Source organism: Leptopilina heterotoma, unplaced genomic scaffold, assembly GCF_015476425.1.
Source record: "Leptopilina heterotoma isolate Lh14 unplaced genomic scaffold, ASM1547642v1 Lhet_11, whole genome shotgun sequence".
NCBI lineage: Eukaryota > Metazoa > Arthropoda > Insecta > Hymenoptera > Figitidae > Leptopilina > Leptopilina heterotoma.
In genome coordinates, this window is record NW_025110829.1 from 3204433 (window position 1) to 3228475 (window position 24043).

The following is a 24043-nucleotide window of genomic DNA, read 5'->3' on the forward strand; positions in this document are numbered from 1 at the left end:
GAATTTCAGTCTGGGAGGGCCCGGGGTTTGCCTCTCATCAGTCCCCTGGGACGTCGCGTCGTTTCAGGACCAAATAGGTTTACGCTCTTCGTTTTCTTTTTTTTGCCTTCGATTTTTAGTCTCTTTGGTGCTATGTGTGTGTATATAGTGGAAAGACTTTTTCGAGAAAATATTTTGCAATTTCAGAAGAAATCGTTTAAATATACATATATTGATGTGCGATAGGTTTGACTTTTGTGATCATTTACATATCAAAAAGGTTAGAGTTAAAGGAGTGTAGACAATTTTTTAGTCACGCAAGTTTTACTCTTGTCGTACGTCGACCTCGTATGGAGACATACACACAACATAACGTCTTTACTTTTGCTCTAACTGTAATCGATTTCTATAGGACGTGCGTATTTACGGAATTGCTTCCTTGTCTTGATGTCACGCTTCCGATGTATATACGGGTTCAGTCAATAGCAGAGTAGGTTATATACGCTTTCTTTTTTAGTTGGAAAACTTGATCGCAAATGTTGGGGGGGAAAAAAAGTTGAGTGTTGTTTTATTGTATATGTATGCGCTTGTTGGATTAGCAGAAAAAGAAGAAGAATTATATTCTGTGTTTCTGGAACACTTCCGCAAAAAAGTTGGAATCAGTTGCGGTAGTTACGAGAAGTAAGTGCGTCAATGGATATATATGTTTTTAATTATTATTGACACTGGTGAGAAAGATTTTATTATTTGCTTCAAACAATTTTTATATCTCAAATTTTTATTTACCACATTTTAAGCATAAACTTTTTCGCTTTAAGAAATTTGCTATTTAAAAATTCAATTACGTACAAATTCTGTCAAATTTTTTCAAATTTAGTGGATGATAGCCGCGAGCATTAAGACACTTATCAAATAAAAGACAAAGGTTCAAATCTCCCTAGATATTTTATAAACATTTATTTCACAATTTCAACAAATTTTAAACCTTGGGAAATTTTTCCCGAATTCTATTGTGAGTTATCCGAAACAAAAAAAAAATGTTTGACATTTTGCAAATGACAAATAAAACTACCTTAAATGACAATTACGGAGTGAATTTCTCCCAAAAAAAAACTTGCAAATAATGGTGGTTCCAATTAATATGACAATAAAAATACAACGAAACAAAAATTGTTGAAAATAATAATTAAAGAAAAAAATTTGTAACAAATTGGAGAAATTGTTAGAAGATGAAATCTGTGCTTTTATCCAATATTGTGTAACGAAGCTAATGACAATCAACGTGAATCTGTCTCACTCTCTCTCTCTCTCTCTCTCTCCCTCCCCCTTTTGCCAAGTATCATTCTCGTCGCCTTAGAGTTGACTCGTGCACAAATAATTGACATGAGCAATTACGACGCTTTCTCTAAATGAGTATCGCGTGACACATTCAACCACGAAATCGCGTGCTCTCTATTTTCCTTTTCAATGTATTTGAATATGTATATATATATATGTGTATATAGTGCGAGTGAAGACGATGTCTCTAAACAAATTATCATATTTGCAAAGTCACATTTATGTTATATACTGAAATGAATAGTTTCTGTCACGCAATCTTTCTATGTATCAATGTTTTCACGAACGTGTCAAGAGGTAAAGATGAAACATTCTCTATTTTGCATATATTATGGTTGATTTCTATTTTTTGTTTACATTATTTTTTTCATAGATATACCTTTTCCCTATTTTTCCCATAGACTTTTTACTATTTTTTTCAATATAATAATTCTTTTACTACTTGTTTCCCATAGATTTTTTTTATTTTTTTTTTTTCATATTTATTTTTCCACTAATTTTCATACATATTTTTAGTATATCAAAATGACTTAATTACTAAAACAACGTAGCCCCCTAAATACAATTTTCTATTCATAAGCAATTATTACTGAAATAAATTTTAGAAATACTACTTTTTATGAATAAAATAGAATTTTTTTATTCTTTAATAGAATTCATTATATTTTAGTGGAATTTCTCTAGTGGAATTTTTAATATTAATCAAAGAATTTTTTCCTGAGTTGTAATATATTATAATATATATTTAATTAGTGAAATAATTGAACTAAAATTGACTAAAATTAACTACAAGTAAGTAAATTAATTAAACTATAGTTAATAAATTAACTAAACTTTAATAAATGAATGAATTAATAAGAAGTAAATTTTTCTATTTTTGTGTTGTGAAAATAAGATAGGAAACAAAATTCGACTTTCACCCTGAGGATAAATATTTTATTATTTGAATATACAGAATATACACGTATTTATAAAGGTATAAAGCGGTCTTAATATCCCTTTAATTTTATTTGCCAGCTAAAAGATCCGATTTCCGGGCAATTTCATCTCTCTCCTCAACTCTCGATGTCTTCATATATATATATATATATGTATTTATGCCACATGAGAGAAATAATAGATTCCTTGCTTCTTCCCATCTTTGAAATCGCACCCATTCAAATAACCCTATTGTCTGTTGGAAACCTGTATATAATATTTTCCCTTCTTCTTTTTCTTCTTTTTCTTCTACCCCTAGATGACGTAGTTGATATAGAAAAATTAACGTCGCTGAAAGGTCAGGCAATAGACGAATGGAGTTAAATCCCGAATTAGGATCTATAACGAAACCTTATTTAGGGGCGCCTATGTACGTGGAGAAAAAAAATTTTATACAGCATATAAAAAGCAGAGTGGCAGGTCAACACACGTGTGTCGTGTGTCTGTGTCTGTGTGTGTATGCACTTTGTACGTGAATCTTAAGGCAGCGCCAGAGAGAAACCATCGCGTGCTCTTTGTGCTTTGAATTCACCTATGGAAGAGAGACCCAAGGGTCTTGAGTAGATGAAAAAAAATAGAGGGAGAGGACAAAAGCCTCGTGGACCGTCGGAGAATGTGAATCATGAAAGATCGGGAAAACTTTTGTTCATCAAAATATTAAGTCGCTTCTTAATACACAAAATAGTCATAACTCTCCACCATAAATATCGTGGAAAAATTGTATACTGATATATTGACATTATGATTTATGGCTATATTTTGACTCCATTTTGACTCCATTTTGACTCTTTAGCGGACAATATTTTCTGTCATATCATGGCTTTTAATCTTTTCTCCCTAAAAATGCTTTTCTTATTCCTTCAGAGTTTCTTTTTTTTGAATTCTTCACTTTTTAGTTCAATTGATATCTATAGAAATTTAATTATTCATTTTTACTTTATCTGCTTCTTTAAAAATTTTGTCTTCTATTTGTTTATTTCCATGTTTTTTTCTGTTTCTTCTTCTTTTTTGTTTACTTTTCCGTTTTTTATTTTCTTGATTTTTAGTATTTTTACTTTTTTATATTTTCTCATCTTTTATTCCTTTTACTTTTCTTATTTTCTTGTTTTTTTCTAATTTTTCCTTTTTGATTTTCTTATTCTTTATTTCTACTTTTTCTTTTTTTGATGTTCTTTTAATATTTTTACTTTTTTATTCGTTTAAAGTTTAATTTTTTTAATTTTCTTATTTTTTACTTCCCTTTTTTGTTTTTATTTCCTTTTTAGGGTTCCGTACACCTACGGTGTATCGGCGGAACCCTATTGGTGAGACTCTGTTGTCCGTAGCCAAATCGTGTCCCCCCCCCCCTAGCGGCTAAACTATTTGACCTAAAGAGCTCAAATTTGGTCCAGATATGTATTTTCACTCGTAGATTACAGGAAAAATATAGCGAATGTGATTGGACGTGATGGGCATAGCGTTGTCAAGGAAATAACAAGATTTTTGGCCAAAAATGCATAAAAAGTGACCATTCCCCCCCCCTTAACTTCTAAACTATTCGACATGGAGAGCTGAAATTTTGCATGCTGGTGTATTTTTACTCGAATATTACAGGAAAAATATAGAGAACTTGATATGTAATGATGGCCATAGCGTTGTCAAGGAATAACTAAAAAATTTAAAAAAAAAAATTTTTTTTTCCTAACTTTTACATTATTTGACCTAATGAGCTGAAAATTGGTATCCTAGTGTATTATTACAGTCTGACGACAAAAAATTTATTTAAGAAACTTTTTGAAAAAAAAATCAAAAAAAATTTTTTTTTACTTTTTTTTTCAAAAAAAAAAAATTTTTTTTAATTTTTTTTAGTTTAAACACGTGGCATTAAATATTTTAAGGAAAAGAGAGTGAAATTTTAAGAGAATAAATGAGAGATTGTTTTCTGACTTTAATTTCTTAACTAAAAAAAAAAAAAATTGGACAAGTGCGAGTTGTACTCGCACTGCAATGGCGGGTTCCGTACACAAATATTAAAACAACACTTGCAACATTTATCGGTAATTGATAGAATTAAAATAAACAATTAAAAAAATATATTAAAATCATTTGATAAAAAAAATAACTAAAAAAAATTAAAGTATTGTATATCTAATATTGTAAACAATAATAAGCAGAGGAACTATAATTTTGAAAATTTTGTTCCTCTGCTTATTATTGTTTACAATATTAGATATATACAATACTTTAATTTTTTTTAGTTATTTCTTCTTATCAAATGATTTTAATATATTTTTTTAATTGCTATTTTAATTTTATCAATTACCGATAAATGTTGCAATTGTTTTAATATTTGTGTACGGAACCCGCCATTGCAGTGCGAGTACAACTCGCACTTGTCCAATTTTTTTATTTATCTTTACTTCTTTTTATTTTCATGTTTTTTATTTCCACTTTTTCTTTTTTGACTTTCTTGTTTTTTTATTATTTTCACTTTTTTTATTTTCTTATTTTTATTTTTTTTTACTTCTTTTTATTTTGGTTTTTATTTCTCCTTTTTTTGTTTTCATTTTCTTGTTTTTTCCACTTTTTTACATTTTGTTTTGTTTTTTTCTACTTTTATTTTTCACATTTTCCGTTTTTTTTGTTCTTCAATTTTGTTTTTTTTTTGTTCTTTTTATTTCAGTTTTTAAAAGTTGTCAACTTATTTGTCTTTTTCTATCTTTATTATTTTCAATTTTTCATTTTTTGTACTTATATTTTTGTAATTTTTAAAATAATTTTGTTTATTTCTTTCTCTTTTTTATGAAAATTTTTTATTTACTTTTTTAATTTTCTGTTTTTTCTGCTTTTTTTAATTTTTAATTTAAAAAAGTTTATTTTTCTTTAATTATTAATTTTTATTTTCTTGTGTTTTTTATTCTTTATTTTTTGCTCTTAATTTTCAGTTTTTCTCTATTATTTTAGTTTATTTTACTATACAATAATTTCTTCCACTTATTTTAAAATAATTAATTAATTTATTTGTTTTTTAATTATTTCTTTTCTTGTTTTTCTTTTATCTTCTTATGCTTTTATGTTAGTTTTGTTACATTAATTTTTTATTTTATTTTTCTTTCTTTTAATTTTTTATTGTTCTTTTTTGTTTAACAAAGTTCTTTCATTTACTTTTTACTCTTCATTTTTTTTTTTTTTGTAATTTGTTGGCTTTTATGCAATTTTTTGTGTTCCAAAAGCCTTTTTTATGTTTTCTTATTTTTTTGTTTGAAATAATTTTTCCCCTTCTATCCATTTTTTTATTTTACTTTTTATAATAAAAAAAGACCTGTCCCGTTAATTTTCAAAATAAATAAATAATTGTAATTTTTTGTTATAATTATTTTTATATGAAATTTTTCTGTTTTTTTAATAATTCTTTACATTTTTTCTCTACATTTTTCTCTACATTTTTCTCTTGCTCTTTTAAATTTTTCGCTCTTTTTGTTTTAAGAAAATCTTTTTTCATTTATACTATTCTCTTCCTTCTTTTACATTAAATTTCTTCCTTTTATTTTCTACTCTTTCTGTTTGCTTCATTTTAAAGAGTTTTCATTTTTTCTTTTCATTTTCCTATTTCCTTTTTCCCTCTTCCTCACCCCAATATTTTCTCGACTAAAATTATTTTTGATGCGATTTTAAATTATAAATATGATTATAAATTTATTTATTAAAAATGATGATATATATAAAAGAAAATGAAAATTTAAATAATTTTGATGAGTGTTTCGTAATTTATAATTACTAGTAAATTATCTGTATTTGCACTCTGCTTTAATGGCTTTCTTTTTTAATTTCAGACTCTAACGTTCTATGAATAAATCTGATGGAGTCTCATTCCCGAAAGCCACCGCTAGGTGAGTTTAATTAAACTTTAATTACTTATGAGTAATTTTATGATCATTATATAGACGAAATGTACAAACTCTTCATACATATTATGATATTATAAAATGAAAATATGTCCCGTAATTTGGAGACTTGGACATTTTTTTTATGATTATATATTAATTAGTATGCAAAAATCGAGGGGGTCAAAAAAAGAGAATCATAAAGTAATCGGTTTTTGTGTACAATTTTTTGTGTGTGTAATAAAATTTAATACACTTTCTGCGTTAAAATAAAAAAATGATGAATATTTTTATGCAAATATAGTAAAAAAAAACTTGAATAGTATAAAAACTTGAAAATTTAATTTTACTTTTTAATTTAATTTGAATATAAAGTTTTAATGGAATTAAATTGAATATAAAAGTTTTTTAATCAAATGAAATGATTCTCTTTTAATTGAACATTTACGATTTTTCTTTTACAATAATATTGCGCTATGGATGGTTTCATTCTGTGGGAAAAGATTCTTGCGGTTTCGATTAGATTGCGCTCGCGCTTTTTTTTCAAACTGCAGGTATATGTATAGAGGAGAGAGAAAGAGAGGAAGTGTTGAAAGTTTTGCGGATTTAAAGGTGAATAATATAAATTTTGGTTTTTCCTTTTGCGAAGTGATAAATAGCGAAAGAGGGTTCTCCCTCTGTCGACACTCGAAACAGAAACTCAAAAGGGAAGGAGTTTCGGGTGGGATACTTGGGTATACTATTACTAGTGCACTATCAAGATAGCAAACCAAAGTTTGCGGAGGGAATGTTGATTACTGCATTCTTGGACGAGCAATCTCCATAGTCCCTATAGGTGTTCTCTCTATCTCTCTATCTCTCTCTATCCCTCTTTTACCGTCGGGGTGTTAAACGAGAAAACGATCCTGGTTCTGAACATCCTTTTCCTATACACACAATATCGTCTTTTTACCGTGAGCATAATTAAATCTTCAATTACGCACGTTTTTCTTTTTCCTTTTATTATTTTTCTTTTCTTTTTTATTTTTATATTATAAATCAAATATTTAAAATCCCTTATCGATGCTATTTTTTTTTCTTGAGGGGGATCGAAGCGCATATTTTTTCCCTTGGATATTCCATTCCGCCTGTATGTATATAGAAAGAATTTGATTATAAATTCAATAGATTCTTAGAATATTATAAAAGATGTATAAACTGTAATTTATTTTTTCCATGAAATTTTTTTATTTTTTTAAATTAAAAATTACAACTTTTTAAAATGTTTTTCTATCTATATTTTATTATTATGTATATTATAGTTTATAATTGATACAATCAAGCTTCGGATACTATTACTTTCTCGACTATTTTCAAAAAATGCAATTTTTTCCCACATGTTACGAGAAAATATCATTTTTTTGGTATAAAGTGACACTTATTTTGATTTTCATAATGTGAATAATAAGTAGAGTAAAAAATCCCCCTCTAAAACAGTTTTAGTTTTTTTATAGAAATTATATACAAAAATTCTATTTTTTGTTGTTCTTTGAAAATATTCAAAACCTTAAATTTTCTTTTTCACTTACAAACACTTAAAAAACTAAGAAAACTTATAATTTTTATTGAAAATTGAATTATTTCTTTTGAACAATTGATTTAGAGAAGAATTTTAGAAAATAATTGAATTCTCAGAGAATTTTTTTATCATTTTTAAAAATAAATTACTCAAGATGATTTTCAATTTAAAAGTTTAGAAAATAATTATTCAATTTTCGAATAATTGAATTTACAAATTCTGAAAATATTAAGTTTTTCAATAATTTTCAAACAATTTGAAATTTTGTAAAAATTTTTAAAATAAAGTTTATATTTGAAAGAATTTTTTAAAAATTCGTGTTTTGTAGAAAATATTAAAAAATATGGAAAAATTATTTGAAAATAACTAATTTGAACGTATTATTGGAATAAGAGAAAAAGTTGAACATTTTGTAATAGAAAATAGAATTTAAAAAAATTGAATTTATTTTTTTTTATTTAATTAATACTGACGTACAAAACAAACTGTTTTAATATAATTTTAAAAATTAATTAATACGATTAAATTCTAGTTAGATTATAGTAAAAGAAGAGAATAATTTTTATGTTTATAAGTATTGCGTTATAAATTTCTTATTTAATTTTCTTAATACAGAAGAGGTGAATAATTAACAAAGTAGATATAATAATTAATTATTAATAGTTTTCGAGATTGTTGATTTATAAAAGTATTTCTTTTCCTGATTTAATTAATTATTGTATTTGTCATTAAAACTCGTTTATTATTTCATTTCGTTTGCACAATAAACATGAATTTTGCATATGGTTTTCAGCATCATTTTTATATTAAATTTATATGCAAAATGATTAAGGAAATGACTACTTGAATGTGATCAGTGACCTGTAATAAAGTATCAATTCGGTTATGTAGAGAACTTTTTAAGGGTAGACAAGAGATAGTTAAGAACAGATTTTATAATCAGTTCTCCTTCTTTTTCTTTCTCAAGTCCCATCCCCCCTCCCCTGTAAATAAGAGCAGGAAGTAACTTTTTAATAATTAAAAAAACATTCTACAAATAAAGAATTTTTCTTTCTTTTTATAAACGACACACTTTGTTCTATATAGGTGAAAAGAAAAATTGAAGGAAAAAATGAAAAAATATTCAAGAAATTGAAACGAAAGAAAAGAAAGAAATAAACATTTTAAAACGATATGCTTTTCAGTGAAAAAATAAATTTTTAAAGGGAAATTAAATTCGTATTCCGCATATAACTCCAGCAAGTTAAAATAAAAACGAGATGTTTATATTCGGAAGGAAAAAACTTAATTACTTTTTATTAAAATGTCTTGCGCTTTGAAAACAAAAACAAGTAAAATGAAAAATAAATATGTGGTGTATCAAGGAAAATATATTAAAATTGATAAAAGTGGAAAAAAATATACGAAATAAAATTTTCACTTTATTTCTTTTTTAAAATAAAGAAAAGGGATTTATTATTTATTTATTTATTTTTATGTAAAGAATAAAAAAAATATGTATTATGACAAATGTCAAACTGAGCAATAAGAAAAACATTTTTAATATTGAAAGTCGTCCTTGATTGAGAGGATGAGAACATAAAAGCATATTTAAAATGTTGAATGAATAATTTTGGTAAAAGCTTTTTCGAGAATAAGAAGACTTGAGGATAAGAAAAATATTGCGCGGTTTCTCCGCAATCTCTAGAGAGACGTTCGATAGATATTATTTTTATATTAAATATCTTTTCTATTAAAAGCCATTTATTATTTTTCCATAAAGAAATTCATTCTTGATATATACAATTTGCAATTTTTTTTATAGAAGTTTTTCCATAATGAACTACTTATAATTTTTAAATGTAAAATTTTATTATTATGAAAAACTTTTATCCAAAATAAATAAGTTTTAAATTTCCAAAATGTAAATATTTTTGAAATTTAAAATTTATTTTTTAACTTTGTTCTTCTAATAAATTTTTCTTAATTAAAAAATACTTTTATAAAAATAAATAATTATTAGAACTTTAGAATCTTTATTATACTTATTTTTTAATATTTAATATTATTGCAATAAAATTTGAATTTGAAGAAAAAAATTAATTTTTCTAGAGACATTTTTGATAAAAAATAATTTTTATAATAAAATACAAATTGAAAGAAGTAACAAAAATATTATTGTTCATTTGAACCTTTGAAACTTTAGGAACATTAAAAAAATAAAAATAGAAAAAATCAATATGTATTTGTAAAGAAGAATACAATTTCTGAAAAATAAAATTCCATACTTTTTAAATCAATAATTTATATCCTGTTGGACAGAAATATTGCTCAGTGTTTAAAATATTTTTATTTCCATACTGTATCAAAAATTGTCTATTTTCATTTTTTTGCGAAACAAAACAAATATCAAAACAAGTTATAAATATTTCTTTTTATTTCACGACCAATAGAATCAACCATTTTACAATTATAACACAATTTCAAAAAGCGTCGATTTTCAATTTCAATCATAATTTCAAATTGAAATGGAAAAAAAACAAAACGAAAACTGATTTATTTCCAAGATATTCAATTTTTAATTTCCGAACTGATTTTAATTTTTCATTTCATGTTTTCCAGAAAGAAATGTGTACCTTTTTTTTACAACCTTGCCGTAAATTGTTTACAACTGATATAATTTTTTTCAATACTGTTACGAACAGAAAGAAAGAGAAACAAATTAAATTTAGTTTAATGAAAAAAACAAACAAACAAATAAGAGAGAATGGATTTAATTTATTTTATTGAGTAGTAATTTTCTTTTTTTTTTATTTGAAAATAACCAATCTCTTTTCTTCTATTGAGAATATTTGTCGAATTGCCTATATATAACGGACTTGGCGAGATGTTTTTATCTCTTAAAAGTGGATATATAAAGAGAGCTTGAAGAATCCACTATGTGCTTGAATTGTCCCTTCTTGAACATTGAGGATTTAGGGTATTACTTCTGAAAGTAGTGCGCTTGCATAAGGAATATACAACAAAGTTAAAAAAGAAAAAAAAATGTAACTCTCTGACAAAACACTTTTTGAGGACGTCCTTCCAAGGACGCGACTTCAAAGTGAAATTCATCAAAAAAAAAAATAACCACACATACATGACGAAATGTTATAAAATTGCAATGAACTATTAAAAAAAAAAAAAATTCGCTGAATTTAATAAAAAATCTTTTTTTTTTTTGTTGAAATTTTTACAAACTTCCGTTGGGAATATATATATTTTCGCTTATTCAGACATCAAATTTCATACTGCTGAGTGGTAAAAAATGTTTTCAGCATGAAAGACTCTAAATAAACATAAAATATACTCCATTACGCGAAAAAAAAGGAAGGAAAATTTTATTACGAAATTTAATACCCACTTTATGCTTTATGCACTGCGAATTTAATTAATTTGCAAATTATTCTACCAAAAATAAATTCTTGATTTAAAAGAGTATATATACAAGTATTATACCGCATATACTCCACATGCGTGAAGTTACAAGATAAGCGTTATGTATAATATGAACAAGATAAAGGGAGGCAGAAAAAAATATATTGCTTGATGACAAAATCAAATCATGACATTGATCTTTGTAAATGTAGTTATTACCAGAGCTTTTATCGGAGGAATCTGTAGCATGCATGACTTATTGCAATTACACAACATGTTGTTAAAAAGCAGTAGTTGACACTCGAGTCATAATTCTTCTATAGTTCGTTTTATGTAATATATGTGCGTACATGCATTCAATAAACGCCCTTTTTATATCTCCTAAATTTTATAATCGACTGTTTTTGTAGTGGATTTTAAAAATTTTTAAATTAATTTTTTAAAAATTTACTGTACCTATGTAATAACAAAATTTTTTTCATTAATTATAATTAACTTTAAAAATTTAATTTTTAATTAAAACTTTAATTAAAAAAATAACATTTTTTAGCAAAACAATACTGCACGAAAGAAAGGTATAATTAAAATTACCCTGAGGAGTGTAAAACTTGAAAAAGTTGACAGTCTTCTGTTTAAAAATTTTAGAGAAGCTAAATTAATATTGTATCAATTTTTATTTGGTTCACATCAAAATTTAAATTTCTGAATATAAAATTTTGTTTGTATATTTTTTTTTCAAGTTAATAAATAATTATTTACACTCTGAGAGAAAAATTTGTTTATTTTATTCAAATAAACTATATTTACCAATATAATGTAAATTTAGTTTATTTAATTAATTTTTTTATACTACACTGAAAAAAAATTTATTTGATTCAAATAAACGATTATACTTGTATGTTATTAAATAAATATTTACTTGAATCAAATCATTTTAATTTCAATCAATTAAATGGCAATTGCTTTAAATACTGTAATTATTGGTTCAAATACAATTTAATTGACCTAAATAAAAGTATTTTGATTCTAATAGGAAATATTTATTTGACAATCGATTATAATAAAGTAAGTAATCGATTATTTCAAACAAATAGTTATAAGTTTATAATTATAATAAATATTAATAATTAATAGTAACATTAATATTATTATAATATGTTAAAATAATTATTAATATTATTATTATTATTATTATTATTAATATTTGTTTTTCAGTGTAATTTGTTTTTAATTAAAATAAACTTTATTTGATTCCAACGAATTTTATTTTGATTAGATACTATTACATTTTTCTCAAAAGTTGTATTTAATTCAAATAATTTTTATTTAATATTCAAACGAATTTTTGTTCAAAAATTTGGATTAATTCAAATAAATTTATTTTTATTCTAAAAACGAATTTTATTTCATTCCAGTAATTTTTTTTATTCAAATAAATTTTATTTGATATCAACGAAATTTATTTGATCTTAAAAAATTTGGATTAAAATCAAAGGATTCTTCGATAATATTACAATGAATTTTGTTTGATTCAAATAAACTGATTTTTAATCGAAAAACAAATTTTATTTCATTCTAATAGTTTTTTTTATTTAAATAAATTTTTACTTGATTCATAAAATTTTTGATTAAAATAAAATGATTTTTATTTAATATACCAGTAAATTTTGTTTGATTCAAATAAATTCATCTTTGTTCAAACGAGTTTTATTTGATTCGGATAAATTTTATTAGTTGCAAAAAAAATTATTTCATTCACATGAATTCTTTTTAATGCAGTTAAATTTAAATTGGTTTAATTAAATTTTATTTAATTGGACTAAATTGTTTAGGTAAAATGAATTTTTTTTATTGAATCAAATACATAATATCAAACAATATACATACTTTGAACAGAATTAAAAAATATTTTAAACAAAAGATTTACTTGCAAGTAAATCTTTTGCTTAAAATATTATTAATTCTGTTCAAAGAGTATTGTTTGATTCAAATAAAGTTCATTTGATTCAAATGAATTTCATTTCATTTCTTTGATTCAAAAAAACGAAAATTAAAAACCATTCACTTTCTCATTGTTACATTAATATTTATCAAGAATTTAAAAAATAATTTCAAATTCTCACATTTTGAGAAAATTATCTTAAATTATATTTATCCTTCAGTTCTATGCCAGACTGTGAAAAATGCGTATTCTTAAACATAAAATTTTATTTAACAGAATATAATTTTTCTACACGAAAAAATTATTCCGTTAAATAAAAATGTTCTCAAAAGAAAAATTCATTGAACTGAATATAACTCGTGATAGAAATTCGATGAAGTAGAAATTTTTTATCAAATGAAAATTCACTGTATTAATTCAACTTATTTATATTATGTACCTATATATATATATAAGTTATAAATAAATAAAATGTGAATTATTGAATTATGCGGTCAATGTAATTACATAAATTTTTCATATATTTATTTTCAATTGTCTCTGATAATTTTTCCGAATAAAATATAATTAACTTTGTGATCAGTTGGGAATAAAATTGATAAAAAGCTATTAAATTTCACGAGAAAACGCTATTATTTTAATTAAAATTTCACTTATTAGAATAGAGTATACAATATATATATATATATATATTGTATTGTATTGTATAAATTTTTTTTCTGGTAAAATATTGCAAAATGCAATTTCACATCATCATCATCACTGGTATAAAATGTGTATAAGAGTTGAAACACTTATGCCGTGAAGATAATAGGCAAACATTGTAGATTGAGTGGAATGGGCTAGAAATCAATCGAATGTTGTAAAAATATCGTACAATATTGCAAGTGCTGAATGTAGCGTCTTGCTGAAAGCACTTTGCGAATGCCCATCGACCTTTCATCGAGCACATAGATGCTGCGATGCTCTTCTCACAGGATCACCTTTATGTGCTGTTGCAGTTGCTGCTGCTGCTGCTGCACCTATATAGGTGAACAAAGTATATAGTGTGTGAGTTCATGGCAATATATACACTGACACAAACTTACACAGAGTGAACAGACATTCAGAATCCTCGATCGTGAGTCTCAAGCCAGGGTTAAAAATCGTCGAACGCGTGAAAGTATACGTATATACATAGGTAGGTGCTGCATCCAAGATTCCTATGCGATTATTTGTGGCGATACACATCATTCAAGATTGCACAATTACAACTCTGTAGTATATATCGCCATCCGGCTTGAACACAATCAGCTCGACAGAAAACGCGAATATAGAAGGGATTACAATCGACGTAAATATAATCATATAATTGAATTCTGACACTGTTATAACTCGGTTATAACTATCGCAAATCCTATTTCGTTCGTTTTGAATTTCGTTATATCCTCTCCTAAATACTTACAAACAAGTTTCATATCGTCTTGTAAATATGTTCAATTTCTTTTCGAACAATCGAATCAGAATCAATCATTTCAAAAGTAATAAAGAAGTCCTTGTTTTCTCTGCTATTGCAGATATCGTTCTCTTGTATATTAAACTTGATTTTCTGGAGATGAGAATTCTTTTTTCATACTTTCGAGAATATATTTTGAATAAGAAGAATTTGCAAAAAGCTTCATGAGCTATTGCTCATTTTTTGATTTTTCTGAAGCTTTTTTGCAAGTTCTAAATGTCCCTAAAATTCTGATAGTTCAAGTATTTATTTCTTCACAGTTTATTTTGATAATATTGGAAATGTTAAATTTGTTTCTTTATTATTAAACTTAGTAATTTTTAAAAATATTCATATGTGGGAGAAAGATTTTGTTCATTAGAACATATGAAATTTATCCATCAGTGTAAAAAGAGATAATTTGGTTTGAAATTTTAAAGAAAATTTTTCTTTATCAATTGATTGTATGTGATGGTAAAAATTTCAAAAGAATCCCTTAAAATTTGAAACTGAAAGCAACTGAAAATTTTCGATTGAAAAAAGTTTTGTTCATGTTCTAGAATTTATCCATCATTTGGTTTGAAATTTTAAGAAAATTTTTGTTTAACCACCGATTAAGGGTGGTAAAAATTACAGAATAATCCCTTAAAAATTGAGACTGAAAGCCAGCGAAAATTTTCGATTGAATTTAAATTTATGGTTGGTCAATTTATGTTGAATTACACTTTTAGAAAAATAATTATAGACAAAAATGCAGAAAGTTTATTATAGCTAATATTTTGGAAAATAATATTAAAATTAATATTAAATATTGTAGAAAAAAGTTTTAAAAAAAACTTTTTGAAATAAAGTCTGCAGAAGTTTTCGAAATCACTTATCGAAACTCTAAAGTTGAAAATTAATATTCTCAGTTATTAAAGTTGAAAGAAAATAAATTGTAAATTAATTGAATTCAATTAATAATTTAATTTAATTGTTAATTCAAAATGAAATATTCTAATTACGAAAACTTTTATTAATATTTTTATCCATATCTGTATTCTATCATAATTTTTATTCAGCTAAATTTTCTTCTTAACAAAATATTTATCTGCGAACTGACATTTAACCGATTTTTTATTTTTTAAATTGTCAAATTAACTCAAATTTCGTTTGACAACATTTGTATTTCGATAATTTTAACATAAAAAATTCGACAAAGTAGAAATTTTTTTGAGTGATAAAGCAATTAATTAAAAATTTGGTTTAATAAAAATTTGATTAAATAGAAGTTTAATTTCAAAAAATTGTTATTTTAATAAAAATTCGGTTAAATAGAAATTTTGTTAAATAAAATTTCTGTCAAACAAAAATTTGATCAAATGTAAATTGTACTGAATAAACATTCCTATTACCTACATACAAATTACGTTATTTTAATTCAATTTAAAAAAAATGAATTTTCAGAGAATTTTAATCTAATAATTAGTAAACAATCAAATTTTACATTGTCAAAATCAAATGTATTCATATCAGAGTAAAATGCAGCATAAAATAGTCCAAATTGTATCTAAAATTATTAATCTTACTAATTAGTTAATTTTAAAATTATTTAAATTCCAATTTTTTTTAAGAAAATCAAGTTTCGAAAAATTTAATTTTAAATTCTGGAAAATCTAATTTTTAAAATAATTCAGATCTATTTTCTAAAAATAATTGAATTTTTATAAGCAAGTATTTGAAGTTTTTTGAAGTAATTGAAATTTCTTTAAATTTTATTAAAAATAATTGAATTTCAAAAGAATTCAAAAAGTCATTTTAAAAAATTTGAATTTTTTTATAATTTTAATTAAAAATTCTGAAAAAGTTATTTAAATTTTTTTTAAATTAATTGAACTTTTGAAAATATTTATTTAATTGAAAATTGAAAATGAAAAATTAAAAATTTTTCCTGAATAAATTTTCCACTGAATATAATTTTTTACATTATGAAATTTCATTTATTATGAAATTTGCCGCTAAATAGAAAAATTCGCCATCATAAATTCCAAACTATTCAAGAAAAAAAGGAAGAATTACAAATTTTAATTCTAAAAAATGACTATTTGCAACATTATTAGTTACACAAATAATGATGATAATAACAAATTATGGTGACTTCAATTTGTGAAAGTATAAATAGTTTTTTTTTCAATTAAATTTGCAATAAAAGCCAACAGTGTATATAAAAACTATTAAACAAAATGCAAAAAGTGAAAAAGAAAAGGAACGATAAAATTGTAAATTCTTGTTTAAAAGCTATATAAAAGTGTATAATAAATAAGAATTACGTGATAAAATATTACTGTTGAACCTTTGTCGAGAAGATATGTAAATAATTTTTGAGGTAAACTCTCTGTATGGACTAAGATTTCGCTCACACATATATGTAGAATATAAATTCCCTCCCTTTCACTTTATAAGGATTCTATGTGTGCCTACCGTTTGAATATAATACGTACGGCTGACCTTCTATATTGGAAAATTAATAATAGCAGTGAGGGGAATCAATTTTTCCACGGTTTAAAATACGCGCTTTGAAAATTCCTATTGCCCATAGGCGATATTTCCCCCACTCACCAACGCCAATGATAATGGAAAAATAATGAGAGAAATAATAATGAAACTGTAGAATTATGCCACGGGTCAGGGTAAAGTATAAAAATGGAAAATTGCTCAGGGAAATCAGCGAAAAGTCATGAAAATTTATCAAGAGAACGGCAAAAATATCAAATCTAATAAAAAATCTAGAAATTATTTTTCGTATTGTTTTTGTCCTTGAATTTTTTTTTTTACCTTAAAAATATTTAAAAATTATTTACAAAAAAAATAAATAATATTTTGCAAACATTTTCTCTATGAGAGAAAAAAAAATGTTAGCAAATATTTTCCCCCGGGGAAGAGAAAATAAAAAATAAAAATGGAAAACAAGAAAGAAAGAAAGAAAAGAGAAAAAAAATGGATTCAATTTGTCAGGAAAGGATAAAAATCTCTTGACAAGTAAACAATCAAGTAAGAATTTTTATCATCCACAACGGTTATAATAATGAGTCAGAATAAAGAATCCCTCTTTTGCAAAAGTTTACATTATTAATAAACAGAAAAAAATGGTAGGGTGGGGGGGGGGGGGGGAGAGGGAATGTTGTTTTTATTACTCATACACCCATAGCTGTCGCCTAACGTTTATTACCACCCCGGAATCATTTTATCGTCCGTGGGACTTTTAAAAATGAGTGAAATAAATGCTAAATACCAGTTATTTTAAAGAGGCGCATTATGAATGGATATAGACCATGCAAACGTATGTTTAGGGATATTTTTATGTATATTTTATACATCGCATCATACATAACTCACATATAAAGTGTGTCTGTCTGTCTATCTGTCCGTGTAAATATGCAGTAAAAATTGCGAATTTACAGTTTCAGGATTATTATTAAAAATTTCATTTTCTTTTTCCTTGATTCTTAGACAGAAATTTAACATTTTCTCTGCTTTCGATATAATTACTTCAATTTTTATTCTCTTATCGTGTAAAATTCAATTATTTAAACAATTTTCAATTAAAATTCTTTAAATCTTTAAATATTCAATTAAAATATTCTAAACAACAAATTTTGATTAGAATTTTGAATAAAAGTCTTTGAATCTTGAATTATTTGAAAAATATTTTTTAAATTTTACAAAACGTAAAAATTATTTCGAACCAAATTATGCGATATTTGCTATTTTTCCACATTTTTTAATTAATAAATTATTTTCGAAAATTCAATTACCTTCAGAATATTGAATTAAAATATTTAAGAAGAAAAATTTTGTTTAGAGATTTGAATAAAATTCTTCGAATTCTGAATTATTTAACAAATTTTTTTTTTAATTTTCAAAAATATAAAATTGTTTTCAATGAAAATCTTACGAAATTCAAATTATTTGAAAATATTTCAATTGATTATTTTCGAAAAAAATTTTAAAAATTCAAATTTTTAGTCATAATTAAATTTTAAGAGATTTCAAAATAAACATTTTGGACAATTGACGCAGAATTTTAATAATATTAAATTAAAAATTATTAAACTTTTCAATATTATTCATTAGAAATTCTTTTCTATTCTAAAAGACTAAATATAGCAAATCCTTCAATTTTGGTAAAATTAACGTTGTAATTTTCAGAAATAATATGGTCAACAAGTTTTAAAGATTCAAATGAATGAAATATTTTTTATTAAAAATATTTTCATAAATTATTGCTGATTGCAAAAAAATAAATTAAGAAAAAATTTAATTTAAAGTAAATTACATTCAGAAATTTAATTTCAATTTAAGAAGAAATACCTAATCAAATTTTGTTCATTTTTTATGAAATAATTAAATTATTTCAGGAGGTAAAAATTGAAATTTTAAAAATTTTAATTCCTGTGGAGCAACAAATAACAATAAGTATTTAACTATTTATTTAATAAAATTATATAATTTTTGAATAATTAACTGTAGAAATTCTGAAAAAATTAGTTATTTAAAATATTTTAGTTAACATTTTTTTTAAATAATTAAATTTCCAAAATGAATTGAAACATTCTCAAACAATTGAATAGTTTTTTGAATCTTTTGAAAATTTCTTCCAAGATAATTGAATTCCCGAAAATAATTATTTGAAATCTTTTTAAATAATCGTAAATTTCGTTACATTCTATAAAAATTTATATTTTAAAGAATCTTATTAAAATTTTGGAAAATAATCCTGTTTTTTGAAGAAAAATATAAAAAGTTACTATAAATTATTTTGAAAATAATTGAATTTTATACAAAAATTTAGAATTAAAGTTATTTTCCCTAATAAAAAAGGAAAAAGTGAAAATTTTGCTGATAAAATGAGAGAAAAATCAGATCAGGGAAATAGAAAAGCAAAGTTTAATGATAAAAGTCGATCCATGGAATAAATTTTTACAGAATTATTTTTTCTCCCTTATAAAGAAATATTTGAAAAATTATTTTTTCAATTAGTTAATTTTAATTTGCTGCCAGGGAAAAATATGGAATACAATGGATAAGACAATGGGGGAATATTTCTTATTTTTTCTATATGGAAAATTCAAAGAAACGATCTAATGAAAAAAGGCGCAGTTACGTTTTATGGCCATTGGCGTTTATGTCCGTTGAGTATCAAGAAATGAGCTCATCAACGTCTTTTGAACATTACCAGATGGGATACGATTTTTATCCCCTTATAAAAGACTCTTTGACGGCTTGAAAAGTTTATTAAAAACCAGTTTTTCTCCATGTCCATGATCTTTCAACAAGTTCATTCTTTGACAAGCATTTTATATCATAATAATTACTAAATTTATTTTCATTTTCAAAATCGTCATTCATTTTTGTTTCCTTTTTTTAACCCCTCTTCCTTTCCCGCAACCATTCTGCATTAACAAGGTAATATCGTAAAAATTTCAATTTATTGTGATTTTATACAAACATGAAAAAATTATGATTTATGACAAAATATGGGTACGATTTTTTTCTCTCTTAATATATAGGAAAATGCTTTATATTTGGGGAGGCAAGAGCAAAAATGGTTTTTAACTGTTTATGACTCGCGTAAAAAATAAAAATGTTAAATATACTTGAAATAATGCTTTTTTTAAAAAAAGGAACAAAAATATACATTTAATTTTGTTGGGAGAAAATTGGTTTAGTGAAGGTTTGTTGAATGTTAATTGTCAACTTTAGTGACAATGAATTTTCCTCTCTTTTTTTTTGTATTTACGCGTAAAAATCGATTAGAAGGTTGTGCTGATGGTGTGAGTTGAGCATATTTTACGCAAGAGCGTGAATATTGCGAAAATTTCTCGTTGCGTACAGTAATTAACATCGTTTTAAATAGCATTTAAGTTTTAAAAAGGCTTTATAATCTTTTATATTCTTGCACGCATTACTCTGTGTTATCTTTTTATGGAAAATGTAGCCACATAACGCGCGAGAAAGAAAATTCTAAGCGAGAAACGAATATATATGTATACGTTCTAGTTAAACTTGAATTTTCTTTTATTTTTTTAACTTTTCACATACTTGAACAGGAAAGAAATTTTTAATTTCAGAAAAAAGGAACTGAAAAATTAAACAAAATATTAAAAATTCTAAAAAAGACATTTTACAATAAAGAGAAAGATTAAAAACTGAAAAAGAACTTTTATAATTAAAAAGAAGCACGGTATTCAATTTATTATTATATGCAAATTACAGAACAGAAAAAAATTCACTCATTATACTGCATAATCAAATATTATTGTTTATTATTTTCTAAAATTTTAATAAAATTTTTTGAAGCAATTCAATTATTTTCAAAATTTTCAATTAAAATTACTAAAAAAAACTCTAATATTTACAAAAAATTGAAGGAAATTCTTGAAAAGAATTCGATTATTTACAGTACAATTTGTATAAAATTTTATTTTTGATTATATTAGGAATTCAATTTATTATTTTCAAAATTGTTATTAAAATTCTGGGAATAATTCAATTATTATTTTTAAAAAAATTGTAATAAAATTCAATTACTTTCAAAATTTTAAATTACAATTATTATAGAAACTCTAATATTTTCAAAAAATTAAAATTCTTCAAAACAATTCAATTATTTTCAAAAAATTTAATAAAATTCTTGGCAAGAATTCATTTATTTTCATAAATAATCAAGAACTTCTTCGTGGGAATTCAATTATATTAATAATACAACTTTCGTAATTGAATTAATAATTATTCTCAAAAGAATCCACAAGTTTTTAACGTTCTGATGAACGGAATATATTTTTCATCAAAAATATTTTCAAAATTTACGGATTGCAACGAAAATTGAGAACTTAGATTTTATAATTTATTTTTTTCATTTGTAAAGTAATATGTAATCAAATTTCAATTTAAAGAAGAAACAAATGTACATAAAAATTGAGGAAAAAATTTAGAATTAAACCAAATTAAATATTTTAAAAATGAACGTTTAAAATTAAGAAAGATATTTTTAAAAATATAATTATGTAAAGTTAAAGAAAAGTTTAGAGTTAAAATATTTTTTAAAAAATATTTAGAGTTGAAAAAATAATTAAAATTAACAAAAAATTTGGAAAGAAGGATTAAAATAATAATAAGATTAAAGTACAGTAATTTTCTAAAATAACCCACTGAACTGTATTAGGCAAGTAAATTTTCTCTCGTCTCTCTCTCTCTGGCTTTGAAAGCCATTCGGTAAAAGAAGGGTTGGGGAGGGAGGGGGTGTGTCTCATTGAAGCTCTAATTGAAATACAACTTTTGTGAAAAACATCATTTGGATTTTGGAGTATAACATCCGGAAGTTTGCCCTCGGAAACTAAACTAGTTCATTCACTTTACTTGGAGATCTCAACGAGAAAGTTTCTTTATGCAACTTATTCAGTTTGAGACTCTCCTCAATTTATTTCGATCCGGCAAACAAGTTATAAAATCTAACTATATTTTTCAAACTATTTATTACAAAGTGAAAGATTATATTTCATACGAAATTCTCTCTATATACACCCGGAAATTGCCCTTTTATATATTTTCATTATACAATCATTTCGATTCATTTCAAGTGTTTATTTCTTTTTTATTGTATCGATTTTTTTTCGTATCATGAGAATCAATCGTTTGATTGTTTTTTTTATTATAAAAATTTCGATCATTATTTATTTTTTCATGGAAATTTTATTGATTATAAAAAAAAATTATTTGTTTTATAGTTATTGTTTTGTTTATTTATAAAAATCATTTATTTTTTTTACAGAAATTTGTTTGTTTACAAAAATTTTAGTGTTTATTATTTATAAATTTTTGTATTATAAAAATCAATCGTTTGAGTATTTGTTTTGTTTTTATAGAAATATTTTCATTGTAAAAATCAATTATTTGAGTGTATAATTAAAAAAAAATTTTTTTTATTATAAAAAACAATATTTAATAAGATAATGGAACAAAAGGTCAAAATAAAATAGAAAATTAATAAAAATGAAATAAATAAAAACACAAAAAATGGAAAAAATACAAAATTATCAAGAATAAAATAAATGAAAACACGAGAACAGAAAAAATAGGAAAATTTAATAAAAAATAGTAATAAAAAAATAAAAATAGTTTTAAAAATAAAAAAATAGATTAGGAAATATTAGTGAATGATAATTATAAGTATTTAGTAAATTTATAGCTATTTTATATTGGTAAATTTCAACAATTGTAATTTTAATTAGTTTCAACACAGTTAGAAATCGAATAATGATTTTTCCAATTAGATATGCGGCAATTTCATTGAACCAATTAACTATGTATTATCGATCGGTTAAATAATTTGCACTTTCAATTGATTGAATTTTGAAATGAAAATACATTCAATAAATGTTAGTTGAAAGTAATGGAAAATTCTTTGTTTGTAAACTTTTTCTTTGTTTTAATCTTTTGAAAATTTTATTTCACCGACAATTTTCTCTATAAATATTGTTTCAGTTTTTTTTTCATTTACATTTCATTAAAAATTTTGAACGTTAAAATAAACAAATTTTTTAGCTGTTTAAATAATTTCGAAAAATTACTGCGCATATTTTACCATTAATTTTTTTCTGATGAATTATTTTTGAACAACGAAACATGGAATCAATGTTTTATTATTTTCTCCACAAATGAAAAACTTTTCTTTCAATTTTTTTAATTTACCTTTCATTAAAATTTTGACAAAATTTTTTCAAAACAAAATTTTGTTTTAATTTTTTAGTTTGCCTTTCAAAATTTTGAACGTTAGAGTGAATAAATTTGTTTTCTGTAAAAATATTTTGAAAAATTATTACTCCGAATGTAAATTTAATATTTACTTAGTTAAGGATTTTTTTAATACGCAAAGCAGTGCATATTTTTTAATGAAATAAAAGTTGAAAGCAGTAAGAAAAATATTGACGTTCATTTTGCGGATTTTTATTCCAATTAAAAAGTTGAATGTATCAAAAGAATGGAAATATTTTCTGAATCTTTTTTCTGAAATTCTTTTTTTTATTTGAATATACGAATTAATTTGAATTAAGTCGGGAAAAAAATGCGATGAATAAAAAAAAAGGTAGACGCGTGCAGGAGAAATGTTCTGTTTTCCAATTTTATTAAGTCTGCTTGTGGCAGAAATGTTTAGAGAGTCTATAAGTGAAATGCTTTGATTCCCAGCATGTGGAAGATGGTAAGATGCTTTCCGAAGGATTTAACTTTCACATCTTTCACAAATAGAGAAAAAAACAAATCAGGCATAAAGGATTTCCTTGTGCTTATCCAACGTGAGTTTGAGAATGGCGTTTTTTCCCCTGACCTGAACTTTCTCCGCAACACGTGTCACATGTGCGGCTTCTTCTTGTTTCCAGTTCTACATAAACTAACGTCTTCGTCTACCCAATTTCCTGTTATATATATGTACCGTCGAAAACTTGAAATTACAACTTTAAGGGCTGTAATGTGTACAT

At 24.0% G+C, this 24043-nt stretch overlaps 1 protein-coding gene across 6 annotated transcripts in view; it reads left to right on the forward strand.

Annotated features, from left to right (window-relative positions):
* LOC122504100 overlaps nucleotides 1-24043 on the forward strand; it is a 220141-nt gene that overhangs the window by 181775 nt on the left and 14323 nt on the right. For 5 of the 6 annotated variants that reach the window (XM_043615006.1, XM_043615014.1, XM_043615000.1 and 2 more), the window contains one exon: nucleotides 6108-6164. The gene's annotated coding sequence lies outside the window, so the exon portion shown is untranslated. Of the gene's footprint in view, nucleotides 1-114; nucleotides 661-6107; nucleotides 6165-24043 lie in introns of those variants that run through there. The other variant, XM_043615043.1, reaches the window with a different exon arrangement.